This window comes from Microtus ochrogaster, linkage group LG5, assembly GCF_000317375.1.
Source record: "Microtus ochrogaster isolate Prairie Vole_2 linkage group LG5, MicOch1.0, whole genome shotgun sequence".
NCBI classification, from domain to species: Eukaryota; Metazoa; Chordata; class Mammalia; order Rodentia; family Cricetidae; genus Microtus; species Microtus ochrogaster.
The window spans coordinates 54029812-54041689 of record NC_022031.1 but is presented as its reverse complement, the minus strand read 5'-3'; positions in this window follow the sequence as shown (position 1 = coordinate 54041689).

Here is an 11878-nt window from a genome sequence, read left to right as displayed (position 1 = left end):
TCGAGTCTCTGACCTCACTTCCTCTTCCGCCCAGCATTCTGCTCCTCCCACTTACGTTCTAACCTATCAGGTCAAGCAGCTTCTTTATTAAATCAACCAATGACCTTCCTCCATCAGACTTTGGGTGCCTAATCGAGAATCCGAGGTTGATTTTTGCAGTGGCTGGGGAAGCTGACAATCGTTTTTGCAGGATACTGACTGCTAGGCAGGCACTCTGTGCCCACAAACTGCCCACAAATAGCTGCTGCATTCTCCCCTCCCTTCCTTGCTGAGCCAAATTCGTCACTGTGGACCTAGGTCCTGGCTGCCAGTTACTTTCCCTTAACCCTTTCCTGTCCTGACACTGCCTAGGAAAAATAATGCTTTTGTTTCTACAGAAAAGTGTGTGTTTTTTGTTCGATCAGATCCAATGGTTTATAAATGTTTGTCATCATTTACAGAGGTTGATTACAAATTATCATTTGTTAAGTTTAAAAAAAATAAACCTGATGCTAATCTCAGATGTTTCTTGTTGGTAGAGGTTTTCAATGTAATGATGAAAATCTAGAGTTGTTTTTGTTATGGTATATGTATGCTTCTGTTCTTGTTTAAAGTATTATAGCCATACAATATTCTAGACTACTAAAGAAAACCACAAGAAAAACTTTGATAAAAGTTTTCATGTTATCTAAAAAAAAATAAAAAAAAAGACAGGAGACTAAAATAACAAACAAAATAGAAAAGAGAAGGTTGTTTAAAGTAAAAATTTCTGGCTAAACCAGAGAAGTAGAGATAGAAACCTGAAAACATATAGTAAGTTGTAGAAGGCCAGAAGGGGTATGAGATTTGACCATGTTATGTTGATTCTGGTTGATTTTCTTCATTTAAAAAAGAAAAAAAGCTAATGATTCTTTACTGCAAAATATTTGTGTTGGAAACGGGGTCACTCAAGATTGGTTCTGAGTTTTGGCTAACTGTCTAAGAAGCAAAATCAAAAGGTTTTTTTTTTTTTGAGAACATGACTAGTGACCTTTTCGTCTTATCAGAAACCTACGGAAACTACCTGTTCCAAGGATCATATCTGTAAGGGTGGATTTTACAACATGGTGTTATAGCACAGGCTCTTAATATCTGAGGACACTCTGTAAGCTTTGGATTGATCCTATGCATCAATGTCTTCATTGTAGTCACTGCAAGCTTTGGGGTGATCCTATGCCCCGAAGTCGTCACTGTAGCCACTACACTGAGAGTTTTCACTTAACATTAAATCCTCATCTGAGATGTTTGCAAACCTCATAGACAATAAAAATACCTGCTATTGCTGAAGAACTATGTGGGCTTGCTATTATTCTAAGTGTTTTTTTACATGCTACCTTATTTAACTCTAAATGAGGTCTTACCATCGTTCTCAGTTTATAAAAATCATTGCTTCAGAGATTAGTTGTCTGTGCAAATTCATAGGTATAGTAAAAAGGACATTCATTTCATGTTCTATAACCTTGCACCAAATATGTCTTTCAAAGTTTAAAAGAAACTCCATCTAGGAAGGTGGTGATGGTCGTGGTTGCAACACCTCTCACAACACACATATTTTGGGAACATTATTCCCATATGGAATACTGGGAAGTGGGCTTTCTGGAAGATGTTTCAGTTGGGCGGTTATGAATGAACTATTGCTTACTATAGGGGTGCACTAGGCTGTGAGTCCCATCTCTTTTTTTCCTCTTACTTTCTGTTTGTCTTTCTTCCATGAGATGATATGGAAGAAGACTCCTGCCAGATACAGTTTTGTTCTTTCTAACCTCCAGCATATTTCATTAATAAATTTATAGATTTTATAACTTAAAATATAATCTTGGGCATTTTGTTAAAATAAGAAAAGCAAATCACTGGAAAAAGAAATTCAGGAAAGCTGTAACCCTGGTTTCTTTTTGTAGTTGTCTGTTACTATCGAGAGGGGCTTCTTCCTCTTAGGATATAATATTGTAGAGGATGAATGGCTGGCAGGGTTGGGGAAGCAGGAAAAAAGGAAATGCTGGAACCCAGCTGGCTTTCCTGTTCTTTTCCTCATCCTTCAGCCCGGCTTCAGCTCGGACATAGAGTTGCCCAATATGCAGGGTTGGTCTTCTCCCCACTTGCCTGGATCTTGTCTGAAAATATTGCCGCAGACACACTGATGCTGTGTGCTGGTTAGTTCAATCAGTTTGATAATTGAAATTCATCATCAAATTGTATAAATATTATGTGCCAGTACAATGAGAATATTCTGAAGCAATGCTGCTATTCTGCTACCACAGTTTTCTGTCTCTACAAATGAACGCAAAGGATATAAATGGATTTATCTCCACATTCAGTGACCCATGAACACGAAACAGACAAGGAAACAGAATACCTGTGGTGAAATTTCATTTGTTTCTACAGTTGCTTCAGACACCTGTTTGTTATTGCTAGTCTCATTAACCAGGAACTTGACATTTTCAATAATTTCCTAACTCAAAGCTGTATGGCACCTGGCAATTGGAAGACTGATGGATAACACAAGTTCTAGCAATACCGTAGTAATATAAAAACAGATATACGCCTCAGTGTTCTCAACTCTTCCATCTGCGTATTATAGGGCAGATGTTGGGGCATAGATATATTTCTTTCAGTAAACCCATGCTCAGACAAATAGCAGTCTGCTTTCTCCCACCGGAATTCTGGGTCTTGCTTCATTATCGAGAGTCCAGTAGACCAATACCCATGCTGTATTTCAAAGAATAAGCTATTCTTGCTTCTGATATTCCTATTGATGAAACATAGCCAGCTAGAGTTCTACATCTGTTTTGATATAAGTTCTTGGCACCAAATGGGGCCCTAGTTAGAAAAACGCCAGTGAGTTTAGTGTAAATGATAGGGGACACAACCTTCCTTTTATTATTATTTATGGACTAACAGTGTACAAATGTAAATAATATGTAGTGTGGATATTCCCATTCTCTCCTCCCCCGACCCTCCATTCCCCCCCCTCCAGATGCTACATGCTTGGAAGCTCACTCACTGACAGAAATGTCCTGGCTGTTTGGGGCCATGTTTGACTGATCTGCATACTGGGTCATTTTTAAGAAAAGCCTGCATTTGCATTTTGAAGAATGACCCATTGTCAGTGGCTTAAATCTATTACTTAAAAGAGAAATGGATGATTATTCATCTTGTATTAATACCTGCAAGGAAAAAAGAGTCTGATTATCATGATAGTCAGGGGCATAGATTCAGAAAGCTGCCCAACTGTGTTAGAATCCTAAAATGGCAGGATACAGAGAGTGTGAATAAGGGAGAGCTATATAATAGTCAATGGAATAGCTATTGTAGGAAAAACATGTACATCTCTTTGGGTTAACCAGGAGAAATATAGTCTTAACTTGTAAAAGTTCACAGCAGATAACTGTTATTGGCAAACACTGCTTCTTCAGTAAGTGAAGGACTTGGTGCATACAACTCTTCAATAGTGTAGCTAACATTATGACAGGTATATTCAAACTTCTATGTTAAGAACATCATAGGCCATGACTCTCAACAGTGCATATCCTTTCCATTACCATCAGCCAGACTCAAATAATTGTATTTAATTTAATGACTGCCTAGAAAATAACTATGCAACCAAGAAGAGGGAGAGAATTCTGTGGTCAGCTAGTGTTGTAGGATATTTTATTTGTGTTCTGAAGAAGCTTGAATGGAGATCAGAGGACAGAGCCAGCCACTAGTTAACCACAGAAGCCAAGCAGTGGTGACACACACATTTAATCCCAACACGGAAGGAGGAAGATCAGGAGTTCAAGGCCATCCTGGATTATGGGAGATTGAACCAGTTTAAAAGAGAAAGCCAGGCAGTGGTGACTCACACCCTTGATACCAGCACTTGGAATCTCGTGCCTTTGATCCCAGAACTTGGGAGACACATGCTTTTGATCTAAGCACTATAGAGGTGGAGGCAAGACTATAAGGTGGATAGAGACAGAATCTTCCCCATTCAGTCTGAGGATTCATAGAGACAGAATTGCCTCCATTTGGACTGAGAATTTTATAGAGGTTGGAAATGGCTGGCTGCTCTGCTTCTCTGATCTTTCAGCTTTCACCCTCCATATCTGATCAGGGTTTTTATTGTTAAGACTAATTAAGGTCACACTTCAAGCTGGCCTCTGTCTGAACTGAGGCTTGTGCAAAGTGAATGAGTTAGAGAGGCAGGGACACACACACAAATGTGGCTCAGAGTCAGAATAAACAGAAAGTGCTTTTCAAATCTTTCCTGACATTTTGCTATGTCAGAGTTGAGTAAAGCTCATACCGAATGCCTGCAAAATCTCCTAGATCTGAATTCATCTTATATTTGTCTGGCTTATCATATTCCCCTCCCTTCATCATGCTCCACCAGTCTACCATATTCATGCAGAATAAATTGTTTTGGTGCATATCTCCAGTTCAGTGTATATTATCATCAATTAGAGTTTAATCTTTATAACTGTTTCTTTTTATGTAGTTATTACATTGTATCCACGGCATAAACGTTGAGTATAATGCTGGGTGATTTTTGATAGATGAATGCTTTTGCCTGGATGAATGAACAGATCACTACAGTCTCAGAAGGTTTCTTCTTGGCTTTTTCCAGCCACCACAACTCTCCTGCCAAATCCTCTCCACTCAATATAATCCCTACACCAGTTATTTTCCACCAGAATTGCATTTACCTGTTTTAGGACTCAATGCACACGGTGAACCTTGTGTGGCTTTTTGTAGGAAGCTTCTTTGGTTTAAAATAACATTTTTGGAGATATATTCAGGCTCTTTCTATCAGCTATTCAATCTTTTAATTGATAATTGGCATTTCGTTCCAGGAGTATGAGAGGCCTCCATCTTTTAAAGGAGCTATTATTGAGAAATGTTCATCAATTGTCTTTTTAAAAATCCCTTTTAAGGACATCTATCTGACTGTATTTGTTTAGAATAATTAACTAGAGATAAAGTTACTGAACCAAAAGTAAGAGTAAATTTAGTTTTATAGAAACAATACATCTAGGAGCAACAGAGATGGCTGAACAGTTAAAAGCATAAACTGTTCTTGCAGAAGACCTACGACAAGTTCCCATGATGTGGGATTCTACTTTGTATGCTGTGAATACCATTTGTTGGGAAGAGTGAGACCCCAGATCCTGAATTTCTTGTAATCCCCTGATCTGAGTACCTACAGCTGCTCTGAGCACGAGACCTTCAGGAGTTCCTGATGGCAGGAGAGTGGTTTCTGGTGGGTTTGGCTGGGGCATGGCTATCTCTATATAATCTGCCCCTGAACACAATAAAGGGGGCATTCTTGGGGAATTCAAGGATGACCTGTGTCGCTGTCTCTCTCTGTGTGTCTGTGTATTTTAACCACCAGCCCCTTGTCCGAAGCTCAGGAACTGGGTGCCAGCGCACAGAGCGCAAACACGGGGGCGCGGTGCGTGGCAATTGGCGGTCCCCACCAATATTTTGGCACCATTGGTTAATAAAGAATTTGCTTTGGGCCTATTGCAGCACAGAATAGGGCAAGGTGGGAATTCCAAGCAGATAGAGGAGGAAAGAAGGCAGAGTCAGTGAGACACCATGTAGCCGCCAGAGGAGAAAGGTGACCATGCACCAGTACTGGTAAACCATGAGCCTTGTGGCAAAATATAAAATAATAGAAATGGGTTAATTTAAGATGTTAGAGTTAGCTAGAAATATACTTAAGCTGTTGGCCAAACAGTACTATAATTAATATAGTTTCTGTGTCATTCTTTCAGGTCTGGGTGGCTGGGATACAAACAAGCAGTCTCTGTCTACATTCCCAGTCTTAAAACTTCCTGTACATCGAACTCCAGGGGATCTGATATCCTCCTCTAGGCACTTGAACTCAAATATATATACTAAAACTTTAAAAAAAATTACTTTTTGAAAAAGGATGAATAAACTGTGTCAAACTACAAGTCTTTGGTGACTTCCATAAAATTCATGACACTCTTGTACTAGCAGACATATCTTTGCGAATCAGTTGTTGCAGCTTGCATAGTTCACAGCTACATGAGACTGCTCATTGCTTTTCTCCTCTGGCATGATGCATAGAATCTTTAAGTACCATGAAAGCTATCTAATAAGAGATAAGCCCTCCAGATTAGTATCAGTTTGATTTCTTCATGTTCTATGACTTAAATATGAGTTATCTATAGTATCAGGGTCTAATTGTGAAGTTATGGAGGGTAACAAAGGACACTGGCAATATGCTGTGATGTTTTTGTATCAATGGAACCTCACTGGCCAACAATTCCTGGCCCTGGGCTTTTTATTTCTAGCCTAATGTAAGGCCCATTCCACAAGATGGAACTCATCCCTGGCATTATCTTGTTTGCATTATCTCGGTCAAGAACCTGTTGCTAGATAGGTTACAGGTCCTAAGGCAGGACCTACTTTTATTGTTCTCCTAAATGGACCTAAAATTATACCAACTCACAATAGCTTATCACTGTACCCATAGATGTGTAAATCTCCCAGCTCTCACCAGAGAAATTTCGGGAAGTGAATGGTGATTAACACAGAGACCAACAATTGGTCAACACGTAGACAATAAGAGACTGTGGAGTGCTCATTCCTATGGGTCACACCCGAACACATTCCCTCCTCCCAAGGCTTAGGGATAATCACAGAAAAGGGGGAAAATGATTGTATGAGCCAGACTTGCTGGATGACTATGAAAAACGTGTTTTTTATATGCAACAGGTGGTTGCACGTATGAACTCACAGTGGCTGTAACAGCATGCATTTTCAGGTAGCCAAAGACCTCTACAATTTCAAAGTGGCCAAAATCTCATGATGGTAGGGAAAGGAGGCATGAAGCTATACCTTTAGCTGAGAAGCTATTGGCAACTGAAGGCTGATGAGAAAGGGACTCAGTTTTCTTTAAAAGTATGACCCCTGTGTGTCAGCCATGTTCCATGGGATGGCCCTAAACCTAAGAGTATTTGGCCAGTGCTAAGTGTTCTTGGTAGTTTTTTAAAGGATACTAAGTTGGGTGGGAAAGAAGGGGTAGATATGGGAGAAGCTGGGGAAAGGGTTGATTATTATCAAAAGTCACTGTGTAAAATTCTCAAATAATTCAAAAAATAATTTTAAAAAACTCATCTAAGGGAGTGGGGAAACAACTCAGATGGTACAGTTCTTGCCTTGTCATTTGGCCTCCACAACATACGAGCACAGCTGTACATATATACACATGTGCACACATAAATACCCCTCAAATAATTAAAAACTATATAAATGATCTTTTTAAAACAAAGGAGAGCTATACGCAAAAGAATGTCTGTGAATTTAGTAATTTTCTTCACTGGACAAATGGTAAATATCAACCCCTGACCAAACCAACAGTAAGCCGTTAGCTCTTGTATTTCTAAATCTTCACAGAAAATTCTGAACTGCAGTTGGTATTAACATCCATGGCTCGAAGTCTTAACAATCTTATTATAAAGGAGAGATTTATCTAGAAAATGAGATTTATAATTATTTCCCAGGATTACTCATAAAGAAATGGCAGGCTAAATTGTATCAAAAGGATTTGTAAACAAAGCTCCTTTCAAATATTAATTACTATCAGGCCAGTGATGATTGCAAAGTAGCAACCAAAGAGTACTCCAGAATCAAAAGTTAAAATGTTTCTTTGGAATTTGTTTTCAAGGCCTGTCTAGGGCCAATTGCCTTTCAGAAGAAAACTGTAAGCTGTGTGCCTAAGGGAAGAAGTAAGTTCAGAAACTGATTTCAAAATACTGAGCTAAGTCTGACAATGTCAGACTAAATCTATCCAGCAGAGATTTGATGAATGTCCAGTCAAAATTGACACAGATTATATGAGGTAAAATTCAAAGGGTTTTCGATAAATTCAAGGCTTTCATTCTTGGGGACAAAGCACTTCTTAAGAACATCATCGTCCATGGAATGCCAGCCTTCTTTTGGTTTGTTTTTGAGAAAATCTTTGGAGAAATCTGCTCACTATTAAAGGCTTAAGTCCACTAAATGATACAAATGATTGTGTGGTAAAAAATTTTTTTTCTAAATTATTTTTCTTTCAATGTTTCTCTATGTTGTAGAATACTTAGACCAAGGCCAGTTTTGCCAGAAACAATTTTATACTGGAGTAGATCTTTTGCACTAACTCTTTTGCCAATTCAGCATGCCATACTCACTCTGGACTTTTAGTGATCAATTATATTAAATTTCATCACTTTATTGTCTTTGGGTGAAGACTACTACAGGATGTTTGGATACCTTAGTGTATATAGATGTACTGAAGTGATTTCTGTAATCAAGCATGTCCATCATCTTTTTTGGTCACTTCCTTTCTGCCCTTCCCCTCTCTCTTTTATGACTCTTCATTTCTTTTCCTTTTCTTTCTATCTTCAGTATACAATGTGAAACTATGCACTCATGTGGCATATTACTATGAGATTTATTCTTTTGTGAATTTGACCTTCATTTTCCCTTGCATCTTAAGCTCCATGGAAGGGAAACCTTCAGCTCATTTACCTGGAAAAACAATGGTGAGACACATAACATTCCAGAAGACAGGGGATTTGCCAAAAAAGGGAAATGTGAGAAAACCATGCTGTGATCCTTCCAGAGGGCATCATGGGTAACTACTAAAAACACCAAGGTACTGAAATTGCTATGTCTGGTCTTCTGAATAATATCTAGGGTGAAGTCTAGCAGCACCCCAAAGTCTTGGCTCTTCAGAGCAGATTCAATTCTTGAGAGTCACAGTATTTTAGAGTATCTAAAGGCTATCCTTTGTAGTAAGTATTCTTTTGTTATTTTATCCTATCGTGCCTATTAATTTAGCTTATTCTATCTTCCCCCAAAACACAGCACACTGTAAGAATTATAATCCCTTTCTGAACTTTGCAAATCTCTAGGACTGTTATAGCGATCCTTCATTTTAAGCATTTTGAGATAGCGTTCTCTCTCAGACTCTTTTATAGACCCTGTCTATGATTTTTTAAATTTATTTATTTATTAAAGATTTCTGCCTCCTCCCTGCCACCGCTTCCCATTTCCCTCCCCCTCCCCCAATCAAGTCCTCCTCACTCATCAGCCCAAAGAGCAATCAGGGTTCCCTGTCCTGTGGGAAGTCCAAGGACCACTCACCTCCAACCAGGTCTAGTAAGGTGAGCATCCAAACTGCGTAGGCTCCCACAAAGCCAGTATGTGCAGTAGGATCAAAAACCCATTGCCATTGTTCTTGAGTTCTCTGTAGTCCTCATTGTCCGCTATGTTCAGCGAGTCAGGTTTTATCCCCTGCTTTTTCAGACAGACCCTGTCTATAATTATACACAGTATCCATCCCAATGAGATTCTGCTCAGTGTTTTACAAAAGGAAGGGTCTAATAGGCCACCCACTAATTCATTTTTCACCAAAGATTAGCCAAAAGCTGGAGCGGGCTGCTTCTTAACCACTAAGGTTGATGTATAGGATTACAAGTGACTTCCACATGTTTCCAGATGTCTTCGACTGCAACCATGTATCCCTTTCTCTGTTCTCTGTATCTCAGGTTGCAGGGTCCTGATTCTCTTGCTGTCCTTTGTGTCTTCCTCCCTTTGTGCCCTCTTACCTCTCTGGGGGCATGTTGCCTCTCAGCTCTTCAGATAGCTCCCCAGTCTCTCCCTGTAATTCTGATCTTTTTTCTACCTTTCTATTTAAGCCCAAGGACCTCCACTTCAATGGCTTCTGCCCTAAGCTTCTCTCCTGTCTGGTTTTCTGCTGTCCTGCTTACTATGATATTTAGGGCCTGAAGTCTTCCACTCTACAGCAGTTTTGTGGTTGAGTCACTGATACAGCAACTTAAAACCTTATCTTTTACCCTTTCTTAATCCAGACTCTAATCTCTTAGGTATAATCTACTTAAATCTCTCTACTTGTTCTCTAAAAAGGTTCAACAGCCGCTTCCAGTTTCCACCAAGAGTCAAATTCTGAACCTGTTTTAGAAACTGGTATCTTTCACATGAATTTCACACGGTCTTCCATTAATCACTAGCGAATCCTTATGAGGTATATACTCTACCTGTCTACTGAGGAGGCTGACAGCTCTTAGAAGGTAAGCATATCAACCATGTTTATGCATGCACGAGAGCCTCTGCTGCATCAGCAACACAGGCTGCAATACACAAGCCTGGTGGGCCTTCTATGGTACCTGTATCTGAATCCCCATGATTTTCCTCATTCTTACGGTTTCCACCCTCTCCCCAACCTTTCTGGGAGCTAAACATTACTTATGCAATTAGTAATACAATGCTACCCTCCGACCTTTCTACAGGTCCTGCTCTTACATTTCATAGAACGTAATATATAAAATTGGACGAACTTTTGCTGCATTGTTTTTGTGTGTATGTGTGTGTTGTGTTTGTTGTTATAGTCTTCTTTCTTTGTTTAATATGGCTTCCCTATATCATACAGGCTGGTCTTGAGCTCACTTTGCACTTTAAGCTGATATCACACAGAATTTGCCAGCATCAGACTCCTTATCACTGGGGTTACAGAATGTATGTTGCACTCAACACTCATGACAATTCTCTTAAAGATCCTTTCACATTCTAGCTTCTGTTGGCCAGTTCAGATTTTACCTAATCTAGTGCTAAATCCTGCAAAAGGGGCTTGGATCCCTGAACTAGAGGCAGCAAGGAATGAAGAAAGGACAGACATACAGACAAATGTATAGAAAAGCTGGGAACAGTGCTGCTTTATGCTTTGATAGAGCTGAGCTGTACTTTACTATGGACCAGAACCCCAGAATGTTTATATACAGTATACTGGGAGGGGGCTTGTCTAGGTAAGAGATCTCTGCGGGTACAGTCTCAGGTTGTGATCAACAGGGAGCAAGAAGCTACAATTGGTCGTGTTTTCCACACATTGACCAATTGCTCACATTCAGACTCTTGGAGAAGTTTTTTTACATTCCTGAGCTTCGTCTGGGAAAAGCTTTGCCACCCCCATGCAGCTGAGGCATTGGAGTCCTTGGTATGGCCCTGCCCCTGTCAACAACACATAATTCATTCAGGAATTTATTCACTTGGGTCTTGTTCTGTTCCCCATGGTCCAGTACTTAAAGTTGAACAAATATGACACCTTTTCTTATCTTAATCCTAATTAGAATCCTCTTGGGAACCAAACCCACCAACCACGTCTCCTGAGTATCTCAGTCTGACACAGGCCCATGACTGCTCCGACTGCCTTCTCCCTTCTTTCTGACCGTGCTCAACCCCTGCTCTCAGCTGAAGAAAGCCCCAGTCACCGGTGTCTTTCCACTGCTGTGGTTCTTTGCTGTCTTGCACATAGATGGAAGCAATGTCTATCCTCAGCAGTTCGGGGTAAATGTCCATACTAAAGAACATTTGTTTGGTTCATGGTTTTCAAGTCCTGCTAAGCAGTCCACGGAGAAGCATCTGATACCAATGACAGGTCTCCTGAGTTCACAGCAAAGACCAACACTTCTTTGATTCTCCAAAGCTTATGCATAATAAAGTAATTATTCATGATGTCTTTGGTTTCTTTTGTTAATTCTTCAAAGAACTCATAAATTACCATCTGGCACAGAATTTGACACATAATAGGTATTCAGTACATGCTAATTATTTTCCTGTCTCTTCATTTCAGTAGGCATGAATTATGTAACCTTAACTTGTTTAAATAAATATATCAACCTGATTTATAACACTTATATTTTTTCTTGTTCTGAATATTTATGGCTTCTTTAGCCAAAGGTTTGCTAGTTTACACTTGACCTTCAATTATCCATTTAATATTCTTTCTTTGGTATTTTGATATTAAATTCATTAGTTAGTCTACATATTTCTCAAACTTCTATACTAT